At 44.1% G+C, this 14,779-nt stretch overlaps 1 protein-coding gene across 1 annotated transcript in view; it reads left to right on the forward strand.

Annotated features, from left to right (window-relative positions):
• Positions 1-7: 7 nt before the first annotated feature.
• The window catches only part of Sema5a (semaphorin 5A), a 359,154-nt gene continuing 344,382 nt past the window's right edge, over positions 8-14,779 (forward strand). The window contains exon 1 of the mRNA XM_021208315.2: positions 8-504. The gene's annotated coding sequence lies outside the window, so the exon portion shown is untranslated. The remainder of the gene's footprint in view (positions 505-14,779) is intronic.

Below are 14,779 nucleotides of genomic sequence, written 5' to 3' on the forward strand. Positions count from 1 at the left end.
TCTGGGCCCGCTCACCCAGCGCTGGTCTACTCGCCAGGAAGGCGGCGTCAGCAGCGGCTGCTCACGCTGTGCCCACTCCCGCGCGCGCTGCGCTCCCGCTGCGGGTGGGCTCCTCAGCCCTTGGCTGGCGGTGGCCCCAGCCTTGAGGCGTCCTCTGTATCCCACCTTCCCACTGCGGGGGCGTCCCGGCACGTGCAATCCATCTTTGGGGTGTTCTTGGTTCCCACGCGCAGCTACTAAGCAGAGGGTACCCAACTTTGCCACCTCACCGGTCGCCCTCTCTCGGCGCGAGCCTGTCCACTCAGCTGCACAACTGGAGACTCCAGCAGACGAGCTGGTCCCCAGCCTGGCGCGCTGCGAGAGGAGGATAGCTCTGGACAAGTGGCGGGGTGCAGTGGCTGCTGCTGCCTCGACTTCCCTCGTAGCGCACTGAAGAGGACCCTTGGAGCAGCTCCGGGCCCCGGGGCGCTGGATGACTAGCAGGAGGAACGCACCCCGCATCTGGTGAGCTCTCTCCCCGCAGAGTCCCTGAGTGTCATAGCTGAGACCCTGCACGTGTGAATTGGACCTGGGGCAGCATTGGTCCATTTGTGGGTGGTGTAAGTCTCTGGTAGGGTCACTCTGCAGACACCTGGGTGGGGACAACCTGCCAGAGGCGCGTGCAGGAATAGGACTACCATCAAAGCGGGGGCGGTTGCAGTGGAGCTAGAGCACAGGCTGGAAGTTTGTGTCTTAGCCTTTCCCTGAATACGCGCGTGGATTGAGAAGGTCCGGGTGTGCGACCGGCCAGTGGGCAAGCCTGCACCTCGGCCAGCACCTCTCAGGTACTCGTGGAGATCTGTGTGCGTAATCCGCGCGAGGCCAGGCTCGCTTGGTGGGATCTGGAACCGGGATTGGTGGTCGGAATCACCCACTTCCCTGCACGGTGGACTAGGGGATATTTTCCTGCTCTGTACAGGGGCTCTGCGGGGTTCGTGAAAATCAGGGGTTAGTGGGACCAGGGCACAACTCTGCCAGGGTGTTTTGCTGAGGAAGACTAAGGCAGGGATGGCGAAGCCTGGGGATTCAGCAGGGTGAGCTCCAATCTCAGAGCCCCCGTCTGCGGGCAGCCCAGCCGCACGCATTTCATTCCCGGGTTCACGGTCTGGGGCCAGGAGAAGATCGGTGCTCAGGATGTTCCGAGGAACTGTTGGAGGGGAGTGATCTCCGGCGATCGCCCTTGGTACTGGGCCCAGAGCGGGTACGTCTCGGGCCCGGTCCTGGTACCCCTCACCTCCCGCCCCGGGCTTTGGCGGGAAGAGCTTTCACCTCCTTTTTTTGTTGTTTGTACCTGGATGCGGTTGCCTAGAGTTGGGTTTTAACTTTCCTGCGCCTGCGGCGTCCTGGAGATCCCCGGCAGGGGGCGCCAAGAGCGAGCTTTCGGAGAGGATGCCACAGAGCTTGTTGGTGGTTTTGTCCTGGGCAAGTGGGTCAGGGGTCCTAGGCAGCAGTAAAACACAGATTTTTGCTGTGATTTCACCTCAAAAGGAAAAGAGTTGAGAGAAGTGTTCTGTTTACCCTGGAGAGCTTTTAGCCTAGTTTTGCGACGGAAAAGTTGGACGGAAGCCGTCTATCTGGAAAGGTCTCTTCCTAAGACATTCCTACAAACTCCTCAGGGTACACATTTTTCTCCTTTGACAATTGGACCTGACAATTGAAACCGCGCGAAGGTGTAAGAGTTATGTGTAATACAGAGAGACGGTTCTGCTCTGAGCAGCACATTGGTTAAAACACCGGGTGTTAAAATTAATGCAGTTTATTTATTTATATTTTTAAAAATAGCTGTGTGTCCAGGCTTGTCAGGAAGAGCCCTGTTTTTGAAGAGCAGATGCGTTATTAAATACAGAATTTGTCTTTTTATAAGGAGACAGAGAAAGACAAAACTAGCCCTTAATAGGAAACGTTTTAAATACCCAATTAGGGTTGCCGATTAATGTCGTTTTTCATCTTCTGAGAGAGGGAGGAGTTCCTCCCTTGGAGTAAAAAGTTCACAGTTCCACTTCAGGCTTAAGCAGACACCTTCTGTTGTAGATCATTGAAACTACTTTTTCCCCCTGTGTTTACTCCAAAAAAAGTGTGCATTTCTTTCTGCCCACTCATATTTCTCTGCACGTTTGATTTACATGAAGAAGCAGTTCTAAGTGTAGTTGTTTGAAGCACAGACGTCCTTTGCCTTGAGTTTGTAAAAACTTTTGAGACAGTGACTCACCCAAGATGCTGCCTGTAGTCACAGTGTGTGCCCATTCAGCTGTGAAGCCTGTGTACTGGTATCTGCTTTTATGCGTCTGCAGTCAGTACACAGTTTTCCTCACATGGGGAATAAATGATGCTCATCATTTTATGCCTTTTAAGACGCTGCTAACTTATTTGGTTGTCTTAATGGCAAACAGCTGCAGGATCCCTGTTGAGAGCAAAGACTTTGGTCTTCTGGGAAGGGAAGACTTCTTTGACCAGAGAAAGTATTTTAAGGTGTTTAGAATCTGCTGAAAATAAGCTGGTATTTATCCCTCCTTGTGTCTGTCTCAAGTGACTTCTTAGTCACGTCTGCAGAGAGTGAAAGAGAGAAATGGAGGAGCACAGAGGAAAACTAGTCCACAACAATACAAGATGAATACAAGCATATTCCCACAGGTTTACCATGAGCCTAGGTTTTGTGGATGACGGGAAGTCCTCGGAGCTACTGGCTTCTCAGAGGAAAGTCTTCTGAATCCTCATTTTAGCCTCTTGCTGAGGGACAGTTGTTAAAAGCAACAAGCATTTCTCTGTGCTGTGTGCTTCTTGCTCAAAATAGACGCCAGTTTCTTGGGGCCTATATCAACTTCTAGCTATAGTTCCAATTAACTGGATAATGATTGTTATTCAGTTAACTGAATGCCCTCTTTATCACAAAGTCACTGAAACAGAGGCTTTCCATCGACAAAATGCAGGAAGGTGGTGGAGGGATGGGTAGGGCTTTGCTAAGAGACCAGCCAAGGACAGCAGGCATTCTGTTGGATATATGAGTGAGAATGGACACCAGGGTTTGCAAATCAGAACCTGACCCTAAAGAAGAGGTTTGTGTTTCAGCCCATGTCATGTGCAGTGCAGAACATATCCATTTGTTCACATCTTCTCCAAGTCAAGTAACCCATTAAAAAAAAAAGTAGAATTGAACAACCATTTGAGGAAACCATTTCTTCCTATATATTTGCTATAATTCTTGATTCTAAAATTATGGCAAATTAGTATTATAAAAATGTATCTGAAATTGTTGCTATAGTTACCCAGACAAATTGCTTAGGATATAATTATAATACCAAGGTGACAAGTTTTTGTGTTTAATGTTCAATAATGTTTGAAACATAAATTACAGTGTCTAACAAATTGAATTACAGCAAAGTATCGAACAAAGCCGCTTCTGCCTTTCTGCCCACCTGCACCTGCTTGCAGATCTATATTTATATTCTGCAAAGTTACCTTTCCTGGAATCCCCAGATGAGTGTATGTCATTCTAAGTAGTTTACAGTGTCTGTGCTGTTGTCTGCAATATGGAGATTTTCATAGATGCTCCTCAAGTACTTTCTAAATTAAGATGTAAAAGTCTAGTTGAAATTACTATATTTTTTTAAAACCTCTAGTATCCTGCAGACATCATCTGAAATAGATAGTGTGCTCTGCTGTTTGTAGCTCCCATAGATTAGCATAAGAGCATCACAGAGATGAATATAAGATATGAACACCAGCTCTTTGGGATATAGCATTTTTGGCATTTACATTTTTACCACGTGTGTGTGTGTGTGTGTGTGTGTGTGTGTGTGTTGACACAGTGTAAGGCTCACATGGCAGCTGTGTATCTGTCCTTTCAATATGTATTTGAGAGCTAAATCTGGGTCACTAGGTTTGGTTGCAAGTACTTAACCAACTGTACCATTCCATTTTAGGGTACTGGTACTAATCTTAGGATCCACTCAAAGTTTTCGTTCTCAATAAGTCTGTCCAAAACACTCTTTGGTTCAGAGTTTAAGCAAGATGGAACACAACAAACAAAAAGCTTGATCCAAGAGAAGATACCGAGTTTTAAGCAATTTACTGTATCGCACTAATAGCGACACAATTAATCCGTGCTTTCATGCTTTGTGGAAGGAAGATCCTAGAACTAGGAAACCCAGCCTCTGTTCCATGGGGTAGTTTGAAGCCTTAGGACTTCAAAGATGAAGTTGTATGCCACCTGGGGCATGTCACTAAAAACATGGTCAGTGCATCATGGGACTCAAACAGTCAGAATATTCAGCCCAAAGTACGGCTGTCGTCTTCTTCTCTTTCCTTCCTCTTTGGTCCAAAATTTATGGTTGTTTGACAAGGGCAAAGATGAGCATACTTTATTCCCATGCTCGAGTTCTCAAATGTTTTCAAACGTGCTTAGTATTGAATGTGGAAAAGTAACTCAATTACTACTCTTTCTTTGTGTGTTTTGGGATTGGCTTTCTGATTAACAATGAATAAGAAACAATTTCAAAAGAAAATACCTTTGTTAAAGGATGAGTTTCTTTTATATTTGCCCATAAGCCCACCTGGCTTATATCTCCCAGTCTTTCATTCCTTTTCGTTTTGTCTCTGCATTTCTGTGGAATTGGCTGACCCAGAGTTCAAGCCTAGTGACGAGGAAGCACACAGCGGAACAATTTTACTTTGCGTTGCATTTTTATGTACATTTGAGAGTAAATCCCATTACTGCACTGGGTAATTCAATTACAGATATATATGATAAATAACCAGTCAAGTGATACTATCAGCAACTGGCACTATTGGAGAAATAATACTGTATTTGCTGAGATGTAAGATATAAAAAAAAAAAAAAAAGTTGTACACAGGTGACAGCCAGAGTTGCACAAGGACAACTTGGTCACAGGCAGTGGCGTCCCAAACTCATTTAGTTCACATTCACTCAGTGCCTGGCAATGAGGCACAATGCACCCATGCAAAGAAAAGCAGTCAAAGACAATGGGGATGATAATTCTGCAAAGCGCTTTCTTCTGCTTTGCCTGCATTTGCAGAATAGCCACTGCTTCCCTAAGATTTCTCCCTGAATCACGGGAGAGGTATGCCGCTCAAGCTCTACCCAAGCACAGTTCCACATGGGGAAAATCCCTTCTGTAAAAAAACGGGTAGACAGACCAAAAGCCAGAGCTGTTTTATATTGTACAGGAGAGGGTCCCCAAAGCTGTTCCCCTCATGAAGGATGCCTAGGGGGAGTTCGCAGTGTAGCATCCTGAAGCCAAATGGATTTTAGGAACACAACTGATTTCCGTTTTTATTTTAGAGAGCTAATATTCAAATTTTCTGTGCTAATTGTAATGTTAAGGAAGTCTTAATGAGTAGCATACAGCAAAATGTATAAGTACATTTTTAAAAAGAGAAAGATTCTATGGTTGTTAGACTTCTTTGGTCTAGCCAAGGCTACAATTCAGTCATCATTCATCCTGGTTGGCCCTTATATGTCAGTCAACCAGGATTCGCTTAAGCTGTCTTGTCACTTAAATCCTTGCACTTTCTAGCCACATGCTTGACTTCAGGGGGAATCCCAGAGGGCATGGTTTAGGGAAGCAATTTGCCCGATTGTGAAATGGGGTAGGGGAAGCTTCCACTTTAATTTGGGGTTCACTGGCCACACTGTGCTCCTGGAAGACGGGCTCACCTCCTCTAATGGAGAGTGGTAGTGAGGAAATGCCTGGCTAGAGAATCTGGCAACTGGCAATGAGTGTCATAGGTGGGAGCAGGTAGCATCACTGTCCCCATGTGGCTCGTAGATGCAGGTAGCAGCTTTAAGAGGGGTCAGCAGGGTGGTTGAACATCCAGACAGACTTGGAAATGGCCAAGCGCCATGCTGGGTGAGAACCCCACATCCACATTGGTTATAGACAGCCTTTGGAGAGCTCATCTCTCAAGAGGGAGATGGGAAGCTAGTGAGGCTCCCCAGCAGGAGTGGCCTGGTGGTTGTTTACCAAGTGGGGCCTCACAAAGGGCAGTGCAAAACACAATGTTAGGTGAGCTTATGTTCTGGAGAAACTGCATGAGCACACAGGAAAGAGGTCCCAGGATTCAGAGACCCTAATAGAGCCATGTGAGCTTGCCTGCCTGTTTGCCCACTTCATAGCCACCCTCTGCCACCCTCTGTCCCTTACATGCAGACTGGGTTCATAGACCTAGGCTCTGTTAGAGGACTAGTGAAGGTGGACCTGGCTGGCTATAAGACCACATGGCTCTATAAGCTGTGAATTGTCACCCCTGCCCCTCTGGCCTGCTGCCTATTTCTAGCAGCCCGGCTGTGGCACTCCTCCATGGAATGCTTTGCATGTGTTTTCCTGTGCGACTTTCTGCCTTTGCGTCTGACTGTCTTGAGGTCCTTACCCGTACGTGCCTTCTTGAGAAGGACTCTCCAATACCCCGTCTAAAACATCTCCTCTCCCTTTCCCTCCCCTCAGCCTTCCTAATTTACTTTCCCATTTTCTCTATGTTGCATTGCCCATGTGTTGTTTATGACTCTTTATCAATTGCACCAATGGAGAGTGAAAAATCTAAGAGATGGTTGAGATTTCTTTGTTTACATCTGTGTCCTGCAGAGTTCTTCGGCATTCATGGGACCCTCAGGCTGCCATGGGTCAGTGAATGAATGAGTAAATACATTTATGCACTAAACACACACTATTGACGACAGAAGAGCACTGGCAACATATGACCTTAGCTTACTTAGACAACTCTATTGTTTTTCCAGGTAACATGAATGGTAAGCAGTGTCTACATTCTTCATGGGAAGAAAAAAAAAATTGTTCCCATAAGCTCAAATTGATTCATGATCACAGTCTTGGAATACATTGTTGTTTGAAAGCCAAGAACCAGGAGGACTGTGCACTCCATATATTCTAATATATGCTAATTACAGATTAAGTAGGTACTTGGTAAATGAATCGATGACCTTGCTTGGCTTGGAATTAGTATAAAACAGTTTGTGTGTATTAAGACCTAAAAAAGTGAAACGCTAGGATGTTATTTGCTTATTTAAAAACACTTCCCACCCACACAAAGTTGCAGGGAACAAATTGCATCCTCATTACATATTTTCTCACATTATGACTTCAGAATATTTTAAAATATGCCAGGCTTTTTCATTTTGTTTCTGAGATCAGGCCAGTAAGTCTTGCCATTTAGTTGGATATATATATATTTAATAAGCTGTAGCAGGCAAGTGGCTAAACATGTTGTTTATTTTCTGCCCAGTGGGTTCTGCTCAACAAAGACCCCATGGAGCTCTTGATGTATGCTGCAATAGGTGTGAGCTTCAAAACATGGAGCTGGGTGAACGAAGCCAGCCACAGAATATCACACATTGTTTGATTCCATTTATAGAAACTTCTAGAAGAGGCAAAACTATAAAGATGGAAAGTGGATAAGTGATTGCCTAAGGCTAACAGTGAGGACTGGAAGGGCGACAATGGGCAGGCATGTCTCTTTTTGGAGAATGGCGTTGTCTAATCCTAGGTTGTGGAGCTGGTCACCCACATGTGCATTTACTCAAATTCACTGACTTGAACACTTACAGTGAGTCAGTTTCATAGCATGTAACATACCTCGGTAATATAGTTATAAATGGAAATCTGGGACATAATTTCTAAAGTTAGAGTGAATTAAACTGCTGGCAGTCTAAACATAGCTCCTGCTGCATTTACTGGGGGGTTTTATTTGGTGTTTCCATACATTTTTTATAGAGTTAGTGTCAAGGCTACTGGGCTCCAAGATGTACCAAGTTTGTTTTATACAAAGAACTTCCTTCGTTGTGGCATTGTGGTCTCTGTTAGGAATGTAGGTAAACTCAGGAATACAGGTAAACACATGGGGCCTTATAACCATGTCAAACAATTAGCTAAACTCATCATTGAACCTAGCTACTTTGGAAAAGACTGGTGATCCTGCTGGTCCAGCTGTTTTGTGGGCGTGGCTTAAAAGAACACAGTGGATAATACAGAATCACATGTTTCCTTGGAGCCTCCATCAAGGTCTGTAACTGACAAGGCAAAGTCTCTTCGCTAAGTGAAGATGCTCTTCTCTGACAGGTCAAGATCACTATGCCTGCTTCTGCACTTCTGAATTTCAATCCAGCAATATGGCTGCTCTGGCAAGGGATCACATCCAAAGATCTTCTCGGTTAGTATGCTCTGGCTGAAAATCAGACAAACCTTCAATCCCTGTGGCTAGAGTACAGACATATCCTTAGTATATACCTTTAATCCCAAACAATGTAGGTCAGGTTAGTTTGTAGAAGGAAGCAGCCATGTTTGAAAGTGACATCTAATTGACTGGCAGATAAAATGCTGAGTCAGAGAAAGATTTGACAGAATGAGTTGGATATAGGATATACCCAACTCTCACGAGAACACAGGAAAAAGAGATGATTTAAGAGATCAGTGCAGAGAGAGAGAGAGAAGAAGAAGAAGGAGGAGGAGGAGGAGGAGGAGGAGGAGGAGGAGGAGGAGGAGGAGGAGGAGGAGGAGGAGGCGGCAGTTTTATTGGGATAGTTTTATAGAGACAGACTGCAGGAGAAGATAGAATGACCTGGAGAATAAGGAAAAAGAAGATTAGAACAGATTGCCAGAGTTAGTTTGAGGCCAAGAAGAGCAATTCAGTGAGAAGCTGAGAGAAGCCAGGTTGAATCAGTCAGCTTGGAGAGGAATTTGAGCTAGAGCAATTGAGTTGAATCAGCCAGCCAGAGTTCAGAAAGAACTAGAAAGGGTGAACTTATTCAGCAGTAAGCCTCCAAGATGGCAACAGCATCTGGTAAATAGAAGCTACTTTTACACTGACACTGGTTGTCATTTACTTCAACTGCTTCATGAGGCAGGCAACTTTTTTCTTCCTGTGACAGGGTATTATTATGTGGCCCAGTAGCAGGTATCTTCCACCAGTCACAGCTAAAGACAGAACACAAGGTCTTATGTTGTTTTGCACTTTCATTTTCTCCATTTATCCTTCCATTCCTCCCTCCTTATTCTTATTTCTTTTTTCATAGGGTCCTGGCTGTGTTGCCCAGGCTGTCTCAAACTCCCAACTGAAGCAGGGCTCTCACTTCAATGTCCTTAAGTGAAGAGCTTCATGCCTGGTTAGAAGACAGGTTTTAAAAATGCTCCAAACCTCTTTCTACTCTGTTTCCCCCTGTTTTGACACTTTTTTTTTTTTTTTTTTTTGTTAAAGTGTACTGTTGCAAGTAGGGTCTGGGTTGAAATACATGTGAACTGCCTGTAATTTGCTTCCTCTTCTAACTGTCTCTCAGGGAGAATGAGCAAGTTTGGCCCTCTCCTATTGTTTATTGAGACTTCCATCTGTCTACTGCCTTAAAACACCCCCATGCCTCCTGCCACAGGCTTGCTCAGCTCTCCTGTGGGCACCTTGCTTTCCCTACACCAGTTGGCTTCCACATGGTGACTTTCTGCAAGTGTTTACTTTGGCTTAGGCAGTCAGTGCCAAGAACACTGTGTGGCTTTGGCATCTGGCAATGGATGGCTGACCCTCTAGCTTGTAGACACCTCTTCATTAGTGAGGGAGAATTTTTTTTTTTTATTTAGCTCTGTGATGGTGCAGGGGACAACACTGCATTTCTTCAGCTCCCTCCCATTTTATTAGTACCTGTAGTTGTTGGGAAGTTGAAATGGGCAACCTGAGATTTGATCGCAACATTTATATAGAGTTCCTGGAGTTTATTTCTCACAGGCTTATTCTGAATTTGTCCCTCCCAAATAAGTTTATACAATCTAAGGCAACTTAAGAGCAACATTTATAAGCAGGCCACACTTTCTATTGCCAATCCTGAACTAATACTGCCCATGGTGAGTGGTAAGGAGTTATTAGTGATGCTTTATTCCTTTATTTGTGCATGGTTAATACTTTCAAGGATCAGTAGACTGTAGCCACCATTTTTCTTGTTTGGTTTTTGTTTTCTTTTATTTATGATGAGGCAATGTTTTCTAGATTTTCAAGGAAACTGGTTAATGGTTTGACTAAAGGTGACATGGTCAGAGAAGTCTCCATGTTGTCAAGGCAGACTTCTAGGTACAGAGTCAACAGATGACGAGGTTTTCTCTTGTTTCAGAATCTCTAGAGTACTTATTGACTCGCTGTGGTTCAGATAGCTTGAGTTGATCACAATGATATATTATGTGCAGTGAGATATGGAGACGTTGCTCTGACCAGGAATAACATCCTTACCTTAGAGAGTATTGACTCTTTCCAGCCATTTACTTTTCTAGAAAGCCTCTAAGATCTCACATCAAATATTGACTTTTGGACACTAGCAAATATATAGGATCCTAACTTTATTATTGCAGGCTGACACATTTGAAAAGACCCCAGATATTATGAATTCATTTTCTTGTATCAATAGACACCCTCTAGAGTTTATAGTTGGGTAATCTTGAGCTGGGGATGTTGCTCAGTAGGCAGACTGTTTCTAATGCGTATCATGCACCAGGAGTCCATCACAGGCACTGGCACTGCCCAATCTGAGAGAGTGATGGTATATGCCTGTACTTTCAGCATTCCAGATGTGGAAGCAGAAGGTTAGAAGTTTCTTGACTGGATAGCAGGTTGGAGGCCAGCTTGGGCTCCAAGAGATCCTGTCACATCCTGACACATGAGATCTTTTTCATATGTCAACAAAGGAAAACTCTTAACTTGGAGCTAGGAGTTAAAGGCAGACATTTGTCCATTTAAGTTTAATGTTGTCAAGCCACCAACAGTGGCTCTCATCCTTCCTCACGCTGTGACCCTTTAATGCTGTTCCTCATGCTGTGGTGACTCCAGACAGTGAAATTATTTTGTTACTACTTCATAACTGTAAGTTTGCAACTGTTATGAATCATAAGGTAGTAACTATGTGATATGCAGGATATCTCATATGTGACCCCCTGAAAGGATCATTCGACTTCCAAAAGAGTTACAGGTTGAGAAACACTGCCCTACATAGAATATAAAAATTACATTTTCCAGTGAATAAGCTTAGTTTTTCAGAGGTTAATCCTTATATTCTTTAACAACACAACTCCTCTATCAGTATGATAAGGTGACCTCTGTTCACCCTTCAGTCTTCTGTGTATGTATGGGCATGTGGAGTATCTGTGTGTTCTCTGTGTACATATCTATGTACATACATATATTTCTGCATGTGTAGGCATGTGGAGTGTCTGTGTGTTCTCTGTGTACATATCTATGTACATATATATATTTCTGCATGTGTAGGCATGTGGAGTGTCTGTGTGTTTTCTCCATATATTTCTATGTACATACATGTCTCTGTGTATATGTGTTTGTTTTGTGCACACCAGTACATATGTATGCCTGTGGAAGTCAGAAGTCAGACTCACTCACATATTGTTCCTCATGGCAGCAGAACTTGTTGTTCGAGAGCCATCTTTACCTTCCCAGGGCTGGCATTACAATGTCAAACACAAGCCACTACCTGCAGCTTTTTTTTTTTTTTTTTTTTTTTTTTTTTTTTTTTTAAATCAACTCTGGCCATTGAGCTCAGGTCTGCAGGATTTTGAAGCAAGCACTTCAGCTGACTGAGCTATCTTCCTGGCCCTCAGTCAGTCTTTACCTCATCATGCTCCATCTTCACTGGAAAAGCCTATGTCAGTCATCTTCCTTTCCCCAACTATGCAGAAGGCGGTTTGCTGGATCAACTGACCCATGTTTGTCAGAGTCAGTGGATCTGGGAGCTGCTACAGCTGATGTGACAACAAGCCAGCCCTTCGTGTTCTCCTCAGTCTTGATCCTGAACTGCTTTCTGTCAATGCATCCAGAGTCCATTACTGGCACAACAGGAACGCAGTGGCCGTTGAGCCCCATTTGTGTTTTACATGCTGTGCTGCCTAGCTGGGGAGGACAAATGTGTTCCCTGGGTCACATTCTCTTTGCTTGATGCAGAGTGATGGAAACCCCACTCTTTAGCCGGTTTCCTCACAAAGCTCTGTGTGGCTGGGCTGTGCACACCCCCACCTCCAGTCAATCCTTTCACTTCTGGTCACACCACGTAGAGCTAGACTGGTAGTTGATGTCAAATCTTCTCTCTCCCTACCGGCCCCAGATTTCGTCCAGTACCCATTGGCTGCCTACTGCTTTTTATATCCAAGAATGTTCCCGTGAATGCAATCTGTGCAGTGGTCCTGAGGGTGGGCTGGCAGTGGAGTTCAGAGGTCTGGTATGGGGAAGAGTCTGAACAGAGTTGTACAAGTCCAGACGGCATATTCTGGTTGTTGCAGTTTCCAAGTCTGCTCTGAAGTCAGGCCCAGAGCCAAATTCACTCTCTGTCTGCCAGCAGTGATGGAATTCCTCGGTCCCATCACCAGCTTGTGAAGAGAAATCATTCAGGAAAGAGCGAGCTGGCAAGGAAGAGTCTCGGGGATTCATTCACTTGAAAGCCTATGCCTTGCCTGCAAATGGTATTTAACTTGAGCAGTTCCTCCAGGGCCACCTGCTGAGTTTCCATCTCCTGGAGGTTTATTTTGGTACTTGGGAAAAGCTAGGGAAGGACTTGCAGTGGGGCACTCACTGGACACACCCGAGAGGCAAGACTAGCAGAAAGGCTTTTAGGGTTTCGCATGAAAACGGAGTCGGAGCGATGTTAGTCCGTTTTCCATTACCTTAATGTAATATACAAGACTGGGTAACTTAGTAATAAAAGAAGTTATGGTTCTAGAGATATAAGGATGTGTCACCAGGGTGATTTGGCACTAATGAGAATTGTATGATGGGTAGTATCATAATGGTGGAAGAAATTAGACAGGAAGTCACAGCCATGGGATGAACCAACAGAAACCTCCCACTATACTCCGTCTCTTAAAGATCCTACTCCCTTCACATCACCACATGGAAGATCAGGCTACTTCATCCCATCCTTGCCTGGTGTTTAGTTCCTGCAACTGTAAATGGGAGAAATTAAGACATCATGGTCCTGTACCCCAATAACAAAACACCTAGAAGACATTTCTTAAAGGAATAGATACACATTTTTCACTATTTCTTAAATGTATACGAAAGGAGATTAATGGTTTGAATTTGGACCAAGGGTAGAGAGGGAATTGACTTCCCTGGTTTGTAGAGAATGTATCCTGAAATTCTTATGGGAGGAGGCATTTCTGAGTGTTGATATCATATGGAAAAGAGAAGATGTTTTCATATAGATTGTAACAGAAAACATATACTTCAGGTGCACACCTTGGGGCCACTTGATTGGTGAGTTCTGGTTGGTGAAGAGGAGCAGAAGAGAGTAGAACACAGAACACTTGGCAGGTGGTCTTCATTTCATCTGTGTGAATGACTGTATTGAGAATATCCTAGAAACACACACTCACAATTTTGCCCATTGTATCTGAATACCTTGTTCTGTTTTCCTACTAGGAAAAGAATCGGGCTTTCCCAGCAGTCATATTATACAGGGTTCTAGTGAGGTATGCTCTTATTTCACAGTTCTTTCTGGCAATACCCAGTACCACTGGCTTCCTTTCCTTTCCCACCTTCATTGAGCTTGCTGACTTGGTAGCATGGTTAGAGGACAATGTGGTAAGTACTTGAGAAGCGAAGAATTTCCCATGTTAGGGAGCTCCTCCATGCAGACACTATTGGCTCCATCTCATCTCTCTTCCTAGAAAGTTGACTAGATCTGTGCCGCACACACTGCCTCTTTATCTCCTTGCTTCCCAAGCAGATTTGGGTTTATTTAAAAGAAATAATTGCAGCTTGGATCTTTCTACCTATTTGGGATCCCATTCTCTGCAGGAGAGCCAGGATGCAGCAGTACCCAGTCTGGCACCTAGGTCTGGAACATGGGCGGCCTCTTTCTTAGAGTGGCTCCGTTGTGTCCCATAAAACAAGGCTGCAATTTCACCCTCAATCCCCAATCAAGAGCACCTTTAATTAGTGGTGGCAATACACACGCTTTAACAGTATTAAGATTTGCTTTAAGTATCTTTCAATGATCTTTGGGCATTTTTGTGTTTTAATTAAAGTATCTATTCCCTGAAGAGTTAGCCTTTGGGGCCAATCTTTGGGCCTTGAGGTTGCAAAAGACAATCCTTAATGGAAGAATTAGGGTTGGAATTGAAGGCATGGCAGATTGTCATTAAGAGACCTAGACAGAGGGGTAATTAGCACATTTTTCATGGTAGGGACTTCTGAGAGGCCCTCAGGGCCATGTGTCCTTGGGTTCTTCCTTAATTGCACTTTTGAATGAGCAAGAAGTTGGCTACTGGGTATAATTAAGCCTGAGGGGCTAGCCCTATAAAAACAAGTCTGATGCATATTAAGGAAGGCTGCTTTCTGCATAGCCTGTAGGGTTACATAGATTTATCTTTGCTCCTCTTCTTTAACCAGCTACTAGGATTGACTTCAGTCAGCTGGCTGTGTGGCCTGATAATTGTGGCATGACCCAAACACATTATTACAGTTGATGTTAAGTATTTTAAAATCCTGGGGTAAAAGGAGCAATAGCGTCACATAAACTGATCTTTTCTTTGCAGACATAAACAAAACTAAAAACATAGATGCACTTAAATAAAAGAGACTGGGATACAGTTAGGAACTGGGAGACAGCTGATGGGATATGCCAATGTTTGAAATACATGTTTGTCCTTCTGAGCAATTGGAAGTTTGTTAGCTGTCTAACTTCATCATTTAATTAAATTTATTTAACCAAAGGCACTGCCTTTCAGTAGTGAGA

Source organism: Mus pahari, chromosome 11 (assembly GCF_900095145.1).
Source record: "Mus pahari chromosome 11, PAHARI_EIJ_v1.1, whole genome shotgun sequence".
NCBI lineage: Eukaryota > Metazoa > Chordata > Mammalia > Rodentia > Muridae > Mus > Mus pahari.